The 19,693-nt window shown below is 35.1% G+C and overlaps 1 protein-coding gene across 1 annotated transcript in view; it reads right to left on the bottom strand.

Moving 5' to 3' along the window:
• LOC129227767 (palmitoleoyl-protein carboxylesterase notum1-like) overlaps nt 1-19,033 on the bottom strand; it is a 96,574-nt gene extending 77,541 nt beyond the window's left edge. The window contains 1 exon segment of the mRNA XM_054862374.1: nt 18,825-19,033. The gene's annotated coding sequence lies outside the window, so the exon portion shown is untranslated.
• Between the last annotated feature and the right edge of the window lie 660 nt (nt 19,034-19,693).

The following is a 19,693-nucleotide window of genomic DNA, read 5'->3' as shown; positions in this document are numbered from 1 at the left end:
TTTGGCAACGGTTAAAAAGCTTGTCTTCGTAACAAGGCAACGATAGAGCAATTATAAATTACAATAAAAGCTAAAAAAAAACCCGTATTTGCCAATTAAATTTTTAAAAAATATTAAAAAATGGAACAAATTAACATGAAACTAAATGCAGCAAATGAAAAAAGAAAAAAAAAGTACAGCCCTACCGCTGGAGTTATACAACTTAAAATGCATTAATAATCCCTAAATAGGGAGAATTCATTTGTAGCCAACTGATTTTCGCCAAGATCGCCAAACTTTCTGAGGTTCCGTTCCTTCCATCTTTTTAAACAAAAATAAATAAATAAATAGAAAAGAAAAAGTTTCTCTCCCTCAATAAACTTCCTAAACGGATTAGGCACGTGCACCTTTTCTGCAGTTATCTAAAAGAGCGGGAAAAATCAAAGGGGGGGGGGAGATCGGCGGCCTCCTTTGATTGGCAGCAGGAATGAGGAACACCAGGTGCTTTGTGGAACGAGGGGTGTCGGGGAATGAAAAGGGGGGTGCTCTGAATAATAGCAAAGTCGGGAAGATCTGAGGTTGGTAGTTATTGTTGGGGGCGCTGCACGCACATGCTTCGCAAACTTGTGGAAATTAAAGGGGAAAAGCAACTTTAGGGAATGTTTTCCCGCAAAAAGAATCCTTGCATTCAGTTAATTGACGAGAATTCGCTTTAATTTTTGAAAAGGATTGAGAAACAGTTGTCGAAGTTCTCACGTAATTTCCCGTCTTTTTTTTTTTTTTCTCCTCGAAAGGGAACTTTAAAAATGTGGTGCGTGGGAGGCTGGGAAGAACTCGAAAATTTTGAGAGGAATTTACATTTGTAATTACTTGAAGTTTGCCGAGATGTTAAGAAGAATTCCTGCCCTAGCAGAGAATCAAATTTCTTCAGGAATGGCATATTTATGATTTAAATTTAATTCTGCAACATTGAAAATTTCGACCTGTGCAGATTGTTTGTTCATTTATAATTCATTTAATCGTTTACTTTTAAAACTTTGTGCATTAATGCCAATCTTTGCTGGCCAAGATTAAATATTTAGTTCGTCCAGAATTAAAAAAGCTTACTTTCCTATGCACTAATTGGTTTTGTGATATTAGTTATCAAAAATTTTCAGTTTTCTACTGTTGCATTTTTTCCCTTCTTTTCTTTAACTAATTATTTTAAAATTGAATGCAACTGTTAAACAGAATTATTATTTGCTGATGATAAAATGATAGCAACTTCATTTCCATATATTGCTATGGAAATGAAATGAATAATAAGAAATGAAACGATAAATGTATGCCTGAAATAAATGGATAAAAACAATGTTAGTAAAGCACAAAAATTGTATGTTCTTTTATTCTTGTGTTTCGGAGTTAGAATGAGCACTCTTTCAGTGCAGAAGACGTGAGGGGCTGAAAGAACATTCGGCAAAAGCCTTCTTTGTCGGGTATTCTTTAAACCAGCTATCAGCAGTGGCGTAGCTACACTTTCTGCCGCCCGGGGCGGTTCCTTAATTTGCCGCCCTTTTGATGGGAAATAGTTAATGCATTAGAAAGTCAAAAGTATTTAATAAGATTTTAAAAAAGAAGAAAAGAAACTTATATTTTTTCTTTCGTATTTTTCCTGCAGAAGAAAAAACAAAGGAATTCAGATCCCTAACGAAACAGGGTTTTATTCCAAAAGTTAAGTCAAAATTCGGAATTTTAAGCAATTTTAAGTAACGCTTATAGAAAAGGGGCTTAGAGCTCAATCCAGATTTTTTTTTTTTTTTTCAAAAATGAAATTATTTTTGTGTTTTCTTTGGTGAAGTTAGGGGGTCGGGACTTCTCAAGCAAATTTTCCGAAATTGAGATGTTAAAAAATGCAATTTTTGGCTGTTTATAAATGCTTGAAGATATTGGGGAAAATTCGGGGGAGCTGTACGGAAAGTTTTTCAACTAAACTGAAAAACACGTAACTGTAAGCTGTATCTAGTGGTGTAAGGGCCTCCCCAAACTCCAACAAAGATTGGACGTTCCTCCCGAAATATTTTCGACGGCATTAGTTCTCAAATGTTGGGAAGTCAAATGGTTTTCCCGTCTCCCCTTGAAACTTTTTGAAAATGACGTCCTAAAAACATCATCTCCAGAAATTTCTAAAAAACGAAGTTTGGAGCCAACTGTGATGACGTTAGGTGATTTCGTGCATATTTGAGGTCCCTACCTTAGAATTTTTCTGAAATTTAACTTTCAAAAACCTTACTTTAAGCTAATTTTGGAGACAATGGATGAGCTGGGGGTTTTAAAGTTCGAAGTTGATGTCTAAATACACATTTTAGACTATCTTTAATCACGTTACAGGAAGCGTCAGAGATTGACTGCCCTCAGGAATTTGTTGGTGTTGAAGTTTTAAAAACTCAATAATAGGCTAAAAGATGAGATGGGAAGGGATGGAGTGGGCATTATCCCTTGGAAATGGTTCGAGACTCAAGGCCTAAAACTGCACTTTTGGGCTGCTTGGTGACGTTAAGAGATAGGAAGTTTCGGTTGCTCTTCCCCAAAAATTTGACATTTTTTGAGGATTTAAGAAAACAATTTTAAGCGGTTTTTGGTGGGACAAAACTCTCTGACCTTAAAACACATTTTAAAGCTTTCTTTGGCAACGTTAGACAGCGAAAAAGGGGGAGTATTGAAAATGGAGCCCCACAAAACGCTGTAAAAATACATTTTAAGCTTTGTGACAGTATGGGAAAGATCTTAAAGGTCGGGGAAATTTTCCTAATTTTAGAAACGCTAACTCAGGGTCAATTTGGTTTCTCAGGGGAAGTTATAACTCCCTTTTGGATCCGTGCTTTAGCAAATCACTTAATATTGACAAACTCAGAAGTTCCCATCCAGGGTACGAGCAAGATTCAACCCCTCCTCCCCCCCCCTCCTTGAAAAAAAAAGTGATTTTTTTTTAAAAAAATGATAAGGTGGTTTTACCAAGGAACTTTCTTAAAATAAAGTGATAGCTTCATCATATAACGAAACGTTATGAAGTGTATTGTTTCTTTCGCAATAGTGAACCTTAACTGTAAAAGGAAAAAATCATGGTCTCTTGACTTTACACTACCACCTCCCTCAGTCTGTAGCTTCAGACGAAGGAAGTGAAAAAACAAATGATAGTACTTGAGATGTCCACAAGAAAAACACATGTTTTGTATAAGAGTAATTTAATTATCATAGTTGTACCAAAACCTTACAATTCGAAGACCTTTTTTTTTCTTTTCTTTTTTTCTTTTTTTTTTTGCCTCCTGTAATAGATCTCAAGCATAATTTCCTTAATGGGAAAAAAGCGTTAATTTTTTTCGCATCGAAAGTGTGAAATCGCCCCCCCCCCCCTCGAAAAGTGCCGCCCGGAGCGGACCGCCCCCTCCGCCCCTCCCTACCTACGCTACTGGCTATCAGTACTTACAGGATGAAGCGAGTTGGATGAAAGATGGTTCGAATTAATTCAGAAATTGGCAGGTTCTCCTCTAGTGAAGTAAAGGTCACTTAATTTCATCCCTTTCAGAATTTTGAACCAAACCAACCTGAAACATGATTTTTTTCTATTTTTTACTGATATCCCTCAATTATTCGAGACTCAAACAAAGACATTTCACAGTTTCAGGAAGATTAGAGAGACCATGGTACATTAAGGTTGTCTCGAGATGTTCAATTTTGCTTCCAAAACCTCACAAAGCAAAGCAGGGTGAAATATAGTTTAAAATTGATTGAAAATTTCAGCTTCGATGAAGTGAGTAAAAGTTCACTTCACTTCATTACCTTGAACTAAATCAGCAAGAAATATGAGCCATTATTTCGATTTTTCACTAAAATGCATCGCAGATTAAGGTCCAACTTTTACATCGAAGGGTTCCAATTTGCTTTGAAAAAAAGTGTGTGTGGGGGGGGGGGGGACTTTGAAAAAGATTTCTTACGTTTTCACTTCTCACAGAATGAAATACAGTTCAGACTGGTTTGAAAGTTTTAGTTTCGCCTCCAGTGAAGAAAAGGTCACTTCATTTCATCACTCTCAGAATTTTAAACCAAATCAATTTGATGTTTCACTAATCAGTAGCGTAACTAGGGGTTGGCAGGAGTGGCTTTCGCCAGGGGCGCAGCAGCCAGGGGGCGGCATTTCAACTGATTAAAAAAAATTCTAAGAGTTTCTTTTTTTAATTTTTTTTAACCATAGAATTTGAAAAATGCTTTAAAAATTGAAAAAAAAAAAAAAAAAAAACTTGCAAGAAAAAGATCTAACACAATTTGTTTTGAGGTTGCTGTTGTGACCTCTGGTGACATCCCATGTGGGCGACCCCGGGTGGGGGGAGGGTTGCAATTTATTTAGTTCTCCAGGGGCGCTAGACCCCATAGTTATGCTACTGTCACTAATACCCCTTCATTATTTCAGATTCTCAGTCGTTTTGCAACTTCAGGAAGATTCGAGAGTTCATCGCAGATTAAATATCCAGCTTTGATCTCATGATGTCCAACTTTGATTCTAAAAAAATAAAATAAACAAAAAATAGGAATCCGTTTTTTACTTTGTTACTGCTCGCAAAGCAAAGCAAGGTAAATTATAGTTTAAACTACTTTGAAAATTTCAGTTTCGCTTCTAATAAAGTAAAGGTCACTTCATTCTATTACTTTAAACCAAATCAGATATGATTCCATCTTTCCGATTTTCCACTTATACCTCTTAATTATTTGATACTCAAAGCCATTTTTCAGTTTCAGGAAGATCCGAGAGAGCATCGCAGATTAAGGTCCAACTTTTATCTCGAACTGTCCAACTTAGTTTCTGAAAAAAAAAAGTCCTCCAGAACCATTTTGTCATTCCTCAAAAACTTCATTCTCCGACGGGATATCGATTCGCAGGCTGGTGTGAACAACTCCCGGACTTTTCCAAAAGGCAGGAGATTTTCAATTAAGATTCGGAAGAAGGCTTTCACCTTTGCCAAAGGCAGAGGAACGCAGAGCAAGTAAATTTAGCAGAGATGGAAGAAGGCTGCTATTCTAGCGTCGTCCGGGAGCGAGAGAGATATCATTCCCTCTCGGAGAAACTCATTACCTTTGTTTACTAAGCAATCAAGGGGGATAATGAACTGTTCCTTTTCGTCTTTTTGTCACACGTCGATCAACTCTTATATCATAATCGACGCATGCGGCGACGTCTCACTTAAGGAGTCTTCTTGAGGGAATTTCGGAGGAAAATCTTCAAGACTGATACAAATTTCAGGGAGAACCACTGGATTCGTGTATCAATCTTATCTAATTAAAAATAGAGCTTATGTATCCAAAGCCCGACTAACTAAAATTGAAGCCCTAGGCCTACAATAATTTGGAGGCCCTCTGAAGACTCTATAGCGAAATACAGTGGCCGATTTATAAGTTTGAGGCTCGGCGGAATGCATTTTTGGCTCCTCTTTGTCTATCACAGAACTAAGTAAATCATTTATTGTGTGCATTTATGAATCTCCTTCGAGGCCCCTCATAATTTTAACAGAGTAAATTCACTGCTGGCAGAATGAATAAAAATTCTCCTTTAAAGAAGTTTTTCTCCTATTAACAAGTCATTACTTTTCTACTATTATTTTAAAAAAAACGTGTATTTTTTGTATAGTTGTAATGCTCTGCATAATTCTTCAAGTAATTAGGGGCCCCTTAGAGAGATGGGGTCCCAGGCCCAGGCCCAGTTGGCCTGTGCGGTAATCAGGCCGTGTATGTATCTATGTACTTATGTAGTCATCTATGTATGTAGTCATCTATGTCCGAGTTACTTCTCCCGAACGACAGTGAACTGACCATCGAACCAGGTATCGATGGATTCGTCATCTTCCCGTCTTTATGTTTGGCTATTTAACATAATTAGCGGAGCTATCAATTAAAAACTATCACTTAGCTTTCGACATAAAATCCGTATTTTTCGAAGGCTTTCCTCCATTCAAATTATTATTCTGTGCTTCATCTCAGCTTTCCGTAACTATGCTTTTATTAACATTTGTTGCGTGAATAAAATCATTGAGACGAAAGATCTGTTGCTTTTTTTTTTCCTCGAATATGACCAAATAAAATTCTGGGCTTTGTTTTAAAGACTTTTCCTGAAATCGGGGGATTTAAAATGTTTCCTTTTTGGTTATTTTTTCGGAGTCTGCCGCAAAATTTTACTGATTTTTTTTTTTTTTTTCCCAAGCGTGATTGTTGAACACGCGTCACTTGACATAGCTTTTATTTTCGAGGTAGAGCGTGCAAAGAAGGGCGATGAAGCTAGTTTGGAAATAAATCTCACCAATTTCGACTGTCGTATCATACAACTAAAACGGTCAATATCTGCCAGAAACATATCTGTCAAAAACCAGGAAAGTTTCCCGCGAATAGTTAGAAATCTTTCAGCATAATTCAGAAATCTTCCCACCTGAGCAAGTCATGTTTAACTCAGGAAATTTCATTGAAAACTTATGACATACTTCAGTGGCGAACCTAGCATGGATGACACCCGGGCCGACAATTTGTGGGGTCACCCTCCCCCCCCCACACACAAACGAATAAAAAGGAGGGAGGGGGAGGGGATAATATTCTATGTAAGCATGAAATTCATACAAGTTTCAGTCTAAGAACTGACAATATGAACCTAATCCTGAGTATAGTATTCACCCCATGATGTAGAGTGGAAGAAAGGGGGTTTCCCCCCAAAAATTTTCAAGTTTATAGTCTTAAAAATGCCATTTAGCTTCTTATTTTTCTGAAACTTGCAATTTCATTTTGAGTGTCAGTCCCCGGACGGACCGCCCCCCCCCCGCCCCCCATAATGACGCCACTGCATTCTTATAGTAAGAGCCTCGCACCTTCCTGATTTACCTGGAAATCCCCCAAATGAACTGAATCACAACAGAAAGTAAGGCGGCATTGCCAGTAAATTCCTTCAAATCTACATTACCCACATTCTACTGCATTTTGTCCTCATTAGGGACTTTGGTCAATCCGGATTTGCAGTAGCTTAGTTGCAAGAGAAACACTTGATAGTTAAGTCGAATATATTTTTACTCTGGTAGATAAAAACGTTTTATCACCACAGTGCTAAATCGGCATTCATGGAAGCTAATTCCAGAGCGAAAAACAAGAGTTTTCGTTAAAGAAACTTGTTTTTCATAGGAAACGGAGGTGAACCATTAAAATCCGAGAACGTTACCTGGAAGTAATCCCGTAATCATCGACATTTCGGATTTTTTTTACAGTATATTTTCTGCATCGTATTAAGGATGCAATGTGGGGCAGTATTGATGCCGTTCAATCTAATGATACAACAAGAAAAGGACCAGGTGGTGTAGTGGGGAAAAAGTGTTTGGAGAAACGCACCGTTTTATTCTAGGGTAAATGTCATGGCGGGCGGATTTTTATGCAACCACAAAAGGTCAGACTACTTTGCCAGCTTAAATTTAATTTAAAAAACAAACATTTATCTATTTGTTCATTTATTTTTTAAGGGTTAATATTTTGGAGGACGGTGTCACTTTTCCCCAACAACAACACTGGAAGGAGCTGATAGCTGCTCTTGCTCTTTACAGCAACGCATGATAATCCGAAAACATCACCTTATGTAAAACTACGGATTTGAGTAGAATAATATCCAATGTGGTCTAGACCATGATATACAGCAACGTGTGGTAAACCTATGATTTCTCGCTATAAAACATGGGGATTCGGGGGAGATTATAAAATCCAATGTGGAATCTCGCGTTATCTAGCAACACAAGGTTGTCTTGACGTTATAAAAACGTACGAGTTTAAGGAGAATAATATCAAATGTGGTCCCCCGCAATGTACAGAAGCGTGTGCCGTGTGATAAGCTTCATGTTATGAAAACATACATTCGGGTTTTGGGAGAACAATATCCAACGGGGTCTTCCATCCTAAGCAACAGCACATGGTAAGGTCACCTTGTAAAAGATAAAGGTTTTCGGTTCTTAATGCCAAGTGTGCGCTCCCGTAATATTCTGCAGAACGTGGTAATCAAAAGGTTTCTGGCATCACCCGCGCCGCACAAGAGAGGAATATCATCCCGACTGCATTCAACACACAGTCAAGCATCCCGTATCCCAGATGATTTGGGGATGGATTTCTGATCAAGGAGTTGGTGGGCTTCACTTAGTGCAAGGAACAGTAAACGCTCAGGTGTATATTGGCATTTTGGAGGAGAAATTGCTTCCTATATACTATCCGGGATCACATTACTTCAGTTCCAAACGTCATTTTCCAGGATGATTCTGCTCCGTGCCATAAGGCAAAACTGGTAAGTAACAATTTAAAAACCCTTTTCCTGACATTAGACTTAAATTGACATGGGGCTAAGTATTTTTTTTTCTCTAAACTCACACGCAGGTTCAGAAATGGAAAAATGAGCATAGGGTAAGCAATTTTCCTTGGCCCGGAAACAGCCCCGATCTACGTAAACAATTATCGGATTCCTGCTGTTAAATGTTTATTTCATAAGTTTTGCAGAATTTTACATACATTCATCGTTAATCGGTCGACCAAAACTTCTCACATAATCCCATTGCTGTGAAAATGTGAGGGTGATGCAATTTTTTTTACCAGCACTGTAGTTCACGGCGTCCATTCATGTCTTGGCGCCCGGGGCGATTGCCCCGCTCGCCTCCCTCTTCGGACGGCCCTGCTTTGACATGATATCAGCAAATGTAAGGTAAGCATTTTTGCTTTTTCCAAGATAGAGCGCACCCGCCCTGTCTAGTGGTCAGAGGAGTCTGACTGCGATGAGGAGCTCCAGGTTTCGAATCCCAAGTTCTTGTCCTTTCTTTGTGGGAATGTGTTGTTGTGCTGTGAATGGTTGCCTACCCTATAAGTGGGTCCTTATGGCATGTGTGTACTATATAAGTCAGACTTCACATCAAATTATGGTATAGTTGGAAAAGTGAAGCAGCACACCCCAAATTGCCAGCCTAGCTGGCTCAAGACAACAACAATGTCTTCAGAGAAAGTACTCCAGTAGAGACAATGTTTCCTTTTGGGAAACGATAAAAAAGCTTCCCGGTGATCTATCATTTTCATCATTGTCACGTGACAAGCATTATCAAGTGCATATAAAGTTCTTTCAAGTGCAATATGCAAACCAAGCGACAAAAAAATTCAGGGGGTCTGGGACACATTTTGAAAAAAATTTTATTAAATACTTTAGAATTTTGAAATTTTTGCACTGATTCACTATCTATTTAATAAGCAAAATCATAACATAAATATTAAAAAAGAATTATTTAAATTATTATTTTTTTAATGGGGTTGCTTTAAATTGCTATAACTCAAAATATTCTAGGTCAATTCTCAATTTTTTTTTCAAAAACATATGCAAAAATATCTAAGCTTTAATTTTTATTCAGCGATTTAAAAAATATTAATTCAATAAAAAAATAAAAATATATGAAGAAAAATTTTGAAAAATTCGAAGATACTTTTTAAAAAAATCATATTTTTGACAGTAAACGCTTTTTTAAAATTCGCCGAATAAATATTAAAGTAAACTGTTTGAAAAAGATATGCTCCAAATTTCATCACTATATTTTTATCGGTTCCTGACTTATAAGAGTTGGAATGCAAGAAATCGCGAAGAATTTCATCATGGAGAAAAACGCGTTCAAAGTTTTAAAGTTAAATGCAATATTAGTTAAATGCATGCCCCCAAAATAATTATATCTTTCGTTTTAATTAAGATAGAAATAAGATTCAAACGTCCTTTTAAGCAGAAAAAACGGAGTAGTTTTTAAAATGATAAAAAAAATTTCAAAATTTGACGATTTTTGTGTCCAGGACCCCCTTAGTTAATAACTAATTCCATTACTGCTTTCCTAAAATGCGTTTTCGGAATATTTTAACTCAGTAAACTTTAATAATTTCAAATGATTACCTTCTCTTCTTTGTAAATTCGTAAAACAGGTTACAAACCTGCAATTAAAATTGGAATTCTTAATGCAAATTTCACTGCAGATTTGTAATTCAATGAATTGTATTGTAAATTTGTGCCCAGCGCTGTCATTCAGGATCCCATTTATTTCATTTCAAAATCGATTCAAGCATTGTAATGTATTCTGGCTTAAATTACCTAACATGAGTTAAGTAACTTTTCAAGCCAGAAAGCGAAAGAGGAGTTCAAAATAATTCTGTTCTCAATGTTAGTTACTGTTGGTTTTGACACCTGGTTTGCAATCATCGTCTTTTTATTTGATTCGGAAATGAATTGCAATTTATTTGTTTTGTTTGAAAGTTACAAATAGTTTGTAGGATAATAAAGCTTCGTTCATTGGCTGTCCTTTAGAAAGAAAAACTTTTGAAAAACTTTTTTCAAATCAAAAAGGTGCACTCTTAATTCAAAAGAACGAAAAAATAACTCTTAAAAAGAGTGAAATCTATTGCGGGTGCATTCATTCTTTCTGAGTGCTAGCTTTATCGAAAAAAGACGCTTTACGAAAAAAACAAGACTAAAACTTTTCTTTATTGGCGTGAAATTCGGAAACACTCCTTTTGATGAGCGAAAAATAAAAACATTCTTTTAAAGAAGGACTCAAAAATATTTTCATTGGTTCGATTCTGTCACGTGATTTTGTTTAGGGAGAATCTTTTATACCTCCACGTTCGGCTTAACTAACTTTGGTCGCGAATACCAAGTGAATGTCGCTATCTAAATGTCTTCATTTAATGCATTAAAACAATATTTGTTTCCCAATGAGGTTTCTGAAGGAAATGCACAAAAACTGCATGGTAAGTGCGAAGAATTTTCTTTTTTATTAAAACTTGTAACTGTTAATGTTTCTTGAACTGCTCGTATATCGTTACAAATCACCCACGTGCAATGTTACGGCGAACTTTTTGAAACTTTTTCTTCCAATTTAATGAAACTTTCATCAACAATTTTGTTTCGGTCATCGAATCAGAAATATGACATTTGAAACAGTCGCTACCATCTTTGGTGTGTGTGTACTGTATATATATTTTAGGCAGGTGTTACAGATCCGACCATGCGCAAATCTATAGGTCGGATACCGAATCCGCTCCCGATGGTCGGAGCACCAACCACTGCGTATATTTTAAATTAATCAAATATTGTTTTTGTGTATAATAAACTTTAAAGAGTATCATAAACTTTGTATAATACACTCATTCATATTTGTAACGGGCCATTCATTAACTAAGTAAGGGTTCTTGGGCGGAGGGGGTGGAAAATTTTATATTAGAAATCCGCGGTCAAGTGGTTTGGCAAATATTATATTTCATTTGCTTCAGGAAGGTAAAAGTATGCATTATAGGATGAGCTGTGTTTTACTTGTGTTTTGAAGAATGAAACGTGTAAAATATAATAAAAGAATCGCACTGTGTTTTGCATGTCTTATTTTTAATTATTATCGCATCATATACAAAAATTATTTGTCGGAAAAACATTCGGTCTAGATGCCTTACAGTTAACATTTCTTTACTCAAAAATGTTTAAAAAAATATAAAAAAATAATGATAGTTAATTTAAGGACAATCCCAGTGATGTAATATTTCTTATTTTATTATTGTGAAGAAAAAAAAAAGAATCTTACGTAAGATGGGAGGGGGGAGGAGTCTTACATACCCTTACATAGGGGGAAGGGAATGTCAAAAATTGCCAAAATTGTCCTTACTTAATGAATGGCCCCGAAGAAACAAAATTGAATTCAAACGTATCTTGTCACAATTTATGAGTGACTTTTTAAATTAATTTGGACTGATGTAACTTTTAAAACATTATTAATGTTAAAAGGCACACCGAGAATATCAATATAGAGTTTCAAAATTTTAAATCTATTTATTTGGAACTGTGTGGATTTTTTAATTTCATTTCAATCTTTAGATTCGGAAATGTACGTAATATTGCACGTAGGTGATTTGTAACGATATACGTGTAGTTCAAGAAATATTACCAGTTAAAGTTTTAATAAAAAAGAAAATTATTCGTACTTACCATACAGTTTTTGTGCATCCTCTTCGGAAACACTAAAAACAGTTTTTTTTTTTTTTTCATTTTTTAAACTTAAAAACTAAATTTTTTTTCAAATGAAATAACAGTTTAAAAAACAGTTTTAAATTCAAATACACAGCATAAGCACATGAAAACACGTTTAAAAAACAATTTCACCAAATGAGAGTGAAATGATTTTACCTATTTTATTCTAAAAAAGAGTGAAATAGCGGCTTTCCAAAACGGAAAGCAGCCACTCATTTAGGATATTAATTTAGTCTTAAAAAAGGGTGAAAAACACTTATCAAAAGGGAGTGAAATTAGCTTATCCAAAAGGAGTGAAAATAACCGCTCCGCAAAAGGAATGAAATTCACTCCTATAAGGAAAGTGCGTTTTCAATACTGGAAAGGAGTGAAAATTTACTCAGTCTGAGTTAAAATCGCTGGAATTTTTTAAGAGAGTGCAATTTGGAATTTTAAAACATAATCTTTTTTTTTTTTTTTTTTTTTCTCGCTTTTAAAACTATTTTCCAATAGAAAATGAGTAAAAATGCTCCTATTTGGTTTCAAATTAAAACCAAATTGGTTTATAAATATACCAACCAGTGGTAAATTTTACCACCAGATTTTTTTTTTTTCTTTCTAATTTTGTAGCCCAGTATTAATATAACTCAAGATAAGGGGGAGGGGGTCTCAATCTCTCATGTCTTATTAGTACTATTATGATTGGGAGCTGTTGTGTGGTGGATATTTATTTATGACATGAAATGTGAGAGTACAGAATATGTATTACTTGAGAATTAGCTAGGGAACGCTCGCAATAGTAATATAATAAAATCTATTTTTTAAAAAAAGTTTGAAGGATAAATGCAAGATAAAAATTTAAAACGAACTTTTAAAAACACTACAGAAGTTTTTTGGTTGTGTTAAACTTCAAAGGGCCAAATAAACCGCATAGACACTGGCATCAATAAAAAAGAGAGCGAAAGTACGAAAGCAAGAAATAAATTTTAAGCTTTTTTCGGGGATCACTCTAAAAGCAGAGAGCATAAACGGACAACTGCTGGACATCATGTGTTTTAAAATTTATGAAATACATAGGAGGAAATTTATCTAACCTAGATATATTGCATATTCTACAGATGGAGAAAAAAAACCTAAATCCATTTAAAATTTCATTATGGTTTTGGAGGCCTTTTTTACTTTATTATTATTTATTGTCAGAACCGAACCTCATACTTTTTGCCAGAGGAAATAAAATTCTGCTAATTCTACAAGCTTGCTATGGTTGTGTGTGCATTAAGAAGTATACGACACAGGGAGCCTATCCATATAATAAAATCAGATTGTGTGTGTGCGTGCGTGCGTCGCGCTTCCCGGGAAAACGGTGAGACCTAAGTAGAACATTTGCTAAACAGATGTAGTTTTTACCGCCGATGTGCCCCTCAGAGTCAGATTTTTGACAAATTAATTATTAAAATGTTATTTAATGTTTAAAGTGTTTTTTAGCACTTCTTAGCCAGTAGGGCCAGAATTAATTTCAGTGTTAATGTTGCAAATAACGAAATTTAGTAAAAATTAATGCATTTTCGTCTTTGAATGTGTGAAAAAACGAGAGTTCTTGCTGAAGGCATGACCGCACAAAAATTAAAATTAAAAAATAAGCAAAAAAAAAAAAAAATGGTTGTTTCAACTAGAAAAAAGGCGTCAACGGATCTCCCGCCTTCTTCTTCTATCTTCTCACCAATTTGTTTATAAAAACACTGAGCGCTGTGAGGGGATATTTAGCGGGATTGCCGAGTGGGAGTCGGGACTGATTTTGGGACAAAAGAGTCAAAGTTAGTCATTTTCCCTTAAGGACTACAGCTCTGCCAATGCTTGCGGAGTCTGAGTTGGAGTCGGACGGATTTCGGGGTAAAGGAGTCGGAGTCGGAGTTTTCCCTCCGACTCCGCAGTCTAGGTTTTTAGGGAGTCAACCTCCTAGAGCAGTCGGTGTAATATATATTACCGACACTAACATGGTACTACATACAAAATACCGTCTGCCCGGTTATGACATCCAGAGACGGCAGTTTCGTCTTTGTTATGGACTCATTCGTAGTCAGTCATCGAGCAGGGGGCCTCTCAGCTCGGTTACTGACTATTCCAGACTGATGAGTTCAGAACAAGGACGAACCGTCATTGGAAGGTATAACGGGCTGTTGGTATTTTGCATACAATTCTGCCTCGGCTCTAGCTTAAGGGTGGTGACCTGCTGCTTACTGATATGATAGTTTATTTATAGGTAGGTACTCCCCCCCCCCCACTTCCCCAGAAGTCTAATCCCGCCTGCGCTAGTGATGAGAATAATTAGAAGTCTAATTTAAATTAGGTTTGAAATGCAAGAAAAAATTAGCTGATTGGGGAAGCAAAGTGACGGCGCTAAGAGTATGAACTGGTTTTTTTGAGCTATTAATTGCTTTTCATTTGCACGAACAGCATTTAAATTAAACTTGGAATCTATATATTTGAAATGTGCATGTTTGCGGAAAATGGGACTTTATTTACTTATTTCTAATCCTTGACAAGAATATTTATGTTTGATTATTTAATCAGTTTACTGCAAGGAAATATCAGGATAAAATGTTAATAACTTGTATGAAAATCTCTAAAAACATATCAAACTCATACACTGTAAAAAAATTTCGAAACGTTACTGAGTACTTCCGTGTAACGTTTCGGGATGTCAAAGGTTTTTATCCACTTCCTCGAAACATAAAGTATCATTGTCAAAAAATTTCCTGTATTGCTACAAGTTGCATGAATGCAGACTTCTCTCTGTTGTAAAAAAAAAAATAAATAAAGCTCCCTGTTTACTGTTTAAAGAATAACTGAGAGCATTTATAAGATCTATCGGTTTCATATCGAGTACGGTTCGGTCAGACTAATTAAGCCTCCAAAGGGAACGAATAAGTCTTTAGTCTACGCAGCTTTGCTAAAAATGCAAGCGAGATGATTGATACTTGCAATTCTGACTTATATTTGGCCATGGTTGCAATAGTGCTTATGGGTCTGTCTTGATTAATCAGGAAAGTGCCGAGCCGTTATATTATCCCACGTAAGAATATTCTGAAGTTCCATAGACACAACTGGTTTTAAACGGGAAAATTTCTTAATTTTTCTGGATAATTTCAGAAAGGATCCTGAATTTTAGCGGAAAACATTCCTGGTTTTTGCGAGATATTTTACTGGCAGAAATTGGGCACATCAGCAGCCTATTATCTTCCAGGAACGTTTCAGGATCGTTTTTACAGTGTATTTCCTATGCAAAACTCACACATTCCCCTCCCCCCCCCCTGAAGTCTTTTTTTTTTTTAGCTAAACTCGTTTCTTAGCTGTTTGAAGTCATTTAGCACTTTTCTTTTCGTTTTATTTTCTGAATGGTCAAAATATACAGAAACTCTAAAACAATTTTTATTTGCTTAAAAATACTAGTACAGAGCGTGCAATAAATGAAATTGGGTATAAAAATAAGAAGCAAATAAACATTACACATCTCTTCCACTCCATCATTGGGAAGTGTTTCTTTTTACAGCATATGATTAAATTTTTACACCATATTTATCCGGCTCTCGTTGATCCGGACTACCCGGATCAAAACTGAAAACCTTTCCATATTTAATTTGATGCTTACATAGATAACAACTTAAAAGTATAATTAGCAGTAGTGTTAGTTTAAATACACCAAACATTAGCTTTATGATCTTTAAGTGAGACTTATACGTGAACGCGTTTCTTTCAAAAGTCAAAACGTCACTCGTGTTTGCAGGGACGGCTCTAGTAGTTCTGTCACCCTAGGCGATATTAACAAGTGCCACCCCCCTCCTCCATTGAAAAAAATAATAATATAAAATAAAATATTTTATTAAAATAAAAATAATAGTAAAGTGCTTAAAATTAAAGTGAGTTTCTAGTTTAATTCCAAACTGGGTTTTGCATATCCAAGCACTAGTACACACTTTAAATTGTATTTTTTAACATTAAAGTAGTGTATCTTCTAGCACTGAAACAAATATTGATATTTTCAAAAGACTTTTAAATCCCGAAATTTGCCGCCTCTAAAATTAAGTTGAATTCCGAACTATATTTTGCATATCCATCCAAGCACTCACTGTAAAAACGATTCAGAAACGTTCCTGGAAAATAATAGGCAGCTGATGTGCCTAATTTCTTCCAGTAACAATTCTTGGAAAAACCAGGAACGTTTTCCGCTAAAAGTCAGTAACCTTTTTGAAGAAGTGCGAAATCTTCCTCTTTTAAAGCTAGTCATGTCTCTGGAACCTTCTAGAAAAATTGAGTAGGGTTAGTGTAGCTGATTAGAACCATAAAAATCAGAACAACCTCGGCCAAAGCTATGCAAGGAGGAACCAAGCCTATCTCTTGCCTGCAATTCCTGCCTTGTAAAGCTGTAGCTATTCATTGACTTTTTCGCTCTCATTGGGAGCTTAGTCAATCTGGACAGGCCGTATTTCGCTCTCATTGGGAGCTTAGTCAATCTGGACAGGCCGTAAACAACGTTAGGCCGATACACTTAATAAAGACGTCCATTAAATCTTTAAACTGGTTGCTAAAAATATTTTCCACAACAGTGAAAAGTCTGCACGAGTGCAACTTGTAACGATTCAGAAAACTTTTTTATGAAGATACTTGTTTTTTCGAGGAAATAGGTGAAAACGCGTGAAATCCCGAGACGTTCCACGGAAATAACCAGTAACGTTTCGGAATTTTTTCAGTGCTGGTACACCCGCTATTTTTTAAATTATATTTTTTTATTATTATTATTTTTATTATTATTAATATTATTTTTTTTCAGCATTGAAGCAGTGAATTTTATGGCATTGAAACAAATGTTTATGCTACTTAAAAAAAAAAAAAATGCTTCAACTTCGACATTTGCAGCCCCTAAAATCTGCCCCATTAGGCGGCCGCCTAGGTCGCCTTCCCCAGGAGCCAGGCCTGCATGTTTGAAATAGAAGGCAGTGAACCATGCCAAGATAGTCAATAGATGCTACGAAAAATAATTTATATTCTTTTGATTTTTCTTGTAAAAAATTCTGCGTAATTTTGCGACAAAACTTTGGTTTTTTTTAGTTGAAAATGGTAAATCTAAGTATCTAAAGATTTGTTTTGCTTTTTATCCATATTAGCCGGATTTCCGATTGTCCGGATTACCTTTGATCCCGTTTAGTCCGGAAAAATGAGATAGTACTGTATATATGTTATCCATAAATATAAAAACTTTGGAAACCTAATGGATATTCTCAAGGATCAGTGTATCAGAATTTGTTTGATTGAAAGATTATTTAAACAGTTGTAAGAAGAAACTTTTATGATATTTATTAAATGAGAAAAACATTTGTTTTCGGAAACGATACATTTAAATGTGCTTTTTTACTTATACATTTAGCGTTTAAAAGAAAACTTTACGTAGATTTTGTCGGTCAAAAAATGAAAACAATGGGATGGTTTCCTTCAGTCAAAAGTACCACTTTTAGTCACTGAAATTGATAGAATGAGTAAAAAAAAATAACATTTACCCTGAAAATACTTTCATTTTCCCAACAGTTATTTTTTAATAATTTTTTTTAAATGTACGATTTTGAAAACAAGGCGTGATTTTTATGACGTCACAAATAATGCAATTTGGCGCATCTTTCTACGACGTTTCCACGTTATGATAATCAAGAAGCGAATTAAATATTGCGCTCTGCGCCTGCTATCAACCATATCGTTACCAATACACGTGAGTAAATATGCGAATTAAATATTTTGCTTTGTGATTGGCAACACTGAATGGCATTTCATCATTTGTGATGTCACACGACAGAAGCGTAAACAACGAAAGCGCACAGATTTCAGTATTTTTTTTTAAATATTAAACTTAAACAAATTATTTAAAAAATGGTCAGATCCTATGTTTTTATGCATTTTCTTTCAGAAAAAAAAATACTTTTAAAATTTTGGAAACGACCCACTGCAAAAAGAAAAAAAAAAGAAGATAAATTTTTGATGAATTTTTTTTTTTCCTGTTAAAGTTGTGAAACCGTTCGTTTTACTTATTTTTAGACTTAGAATTCGTTTTTGATGAGGTGAATGATTCACCATGTTACAGGAAAGAAACTGAAAGACTATAATAGGGAAAAAATGCGACCAACCTCGTTTTACAATTCAGATATACTCATATATTCCTATTTCAAGTTGTTTTAAATTTTGTATGAATAAAAAGTGTAACTGAGAAAAGAAAGAACCATTGCTGTATTTCGTGTAATTAGAAACTCAAAATTTCAAAACAAATTAAACTTTTAAATTTTTCATTTTAACTTATTAACATTTGTTCTTTTACTAAGTTGTTATTTTATACTTGGCTGATTGATTTTGCGCAGCAGAAATTTTGGACTTTTTCCTCACATTAAGAACAAATAGATAATAAGTTATACATAAATCAATAAATGAAAAAAACGATAAATTAATAAATAAATATTTTAACAAGAAAGTAAAAAAGATAAAAAATTAAAAAATATAAAGACATTCTTTCCGAATTCCTAAATAGCATATGAATGGAGCGTTTAGCTGGAATGGAACAAGACTAAAACCGTCAGAATACTGAGTTCAAACATTCAAAATAATATCAAACTACAAAAGATATCGAATGAGAATTTCACGTCTTGAAACAAAATTTGCACCACTTTACCAAGAAAAAATAAATAAATAGATACATGCACAAAATTTTCATTTGTAACAGTATAAATTTTCCAACATTCAGAAAAACTAAAATTTAACTTACCCGTAATATTTTCCGGTAATTGGTAGACGATTTTTTTCCCAGCTCCGTTAAATGCGAACAGGTAAATAAACAAACACAAATAAATGAGATGCTTCGGAGGGACTTTTTCTCTCTTTTTTCTTTTTTTCTTTTTTTTTTCACGGAGCAGGCGAAGTCGATAGTTGGAATCTGTGCTCGGCTTTCGTAGAGCAGCAGGTGCGGCGGGTCGGTGCTTTCATGGTTGGCTTTGGATTCGCGAAAGCAGCGCGCTTTAAAGATTCTTTGATGCTTGTGGTTCGACTTTCTTATTAGTTCTTACTACGGGAGCGCGCAGTTGGTTGCCGGATTCGCCATCCGGTCGCCGCAAGGGGTTGCCTTACGCTCTGAGTCATCGCTTACAGTTGGCTGCCTTGATAACTTTCAACACATTTCTCCTGTTAAAAACAAAATCAGAAGAGTAAATAATATACTGATTGGAATTTTTAAAAAAAGTCATCAATCTTTGTCAGAGGCACGCAGTAAGAGACCCCTCCCCAGAACCCTTGTTTTTTAAAACATATTGCAACCCTTTATGACCTCCTGCCCCCGGAGATAAATTCTCTCTGCTCCAGAGGGAATTTTTTTTTAATTCGTAGTATTTATCAGCTATTGACTGAAATTCGATTGTTCATATGTCGAATTTTAGTCCAAAATTGTCATTACTAATAAATTATTATTAAAATTATCAATATTAGTGTTGCAATAAACCCATAATAAGTTTCATCTTTGTAAAAGCGTCGAATCCAAACTGAATAATGTTTGGTGGAAGAACAAGATGTTATGTATTTTATTTTTAGTTAAATGTAAAACTGGAGTATTATTAAAAAAAAAAAAAAAAAAACCTTAAATTT

This window comes from Uloborus diversus, chromosome 8 (genome assembly GCF_026930045.1).
Source record: "Uloborus diversus isolate 005 chromosome 8, Udiv.v.3.1, whole genome shotgun sequence".
Classification (NCBI taxonomy): domain Eukaryota; kingdom Metazoa; phylum Arthropoda; class Arachnida; order Araneae; family Uloboridae; genus Uloborus; species Uloborus diversus.
Note: the sequence above shows the minus strand (reverse complement) of the source record. Positions and strands in the feature narration are given on the sequence as shown.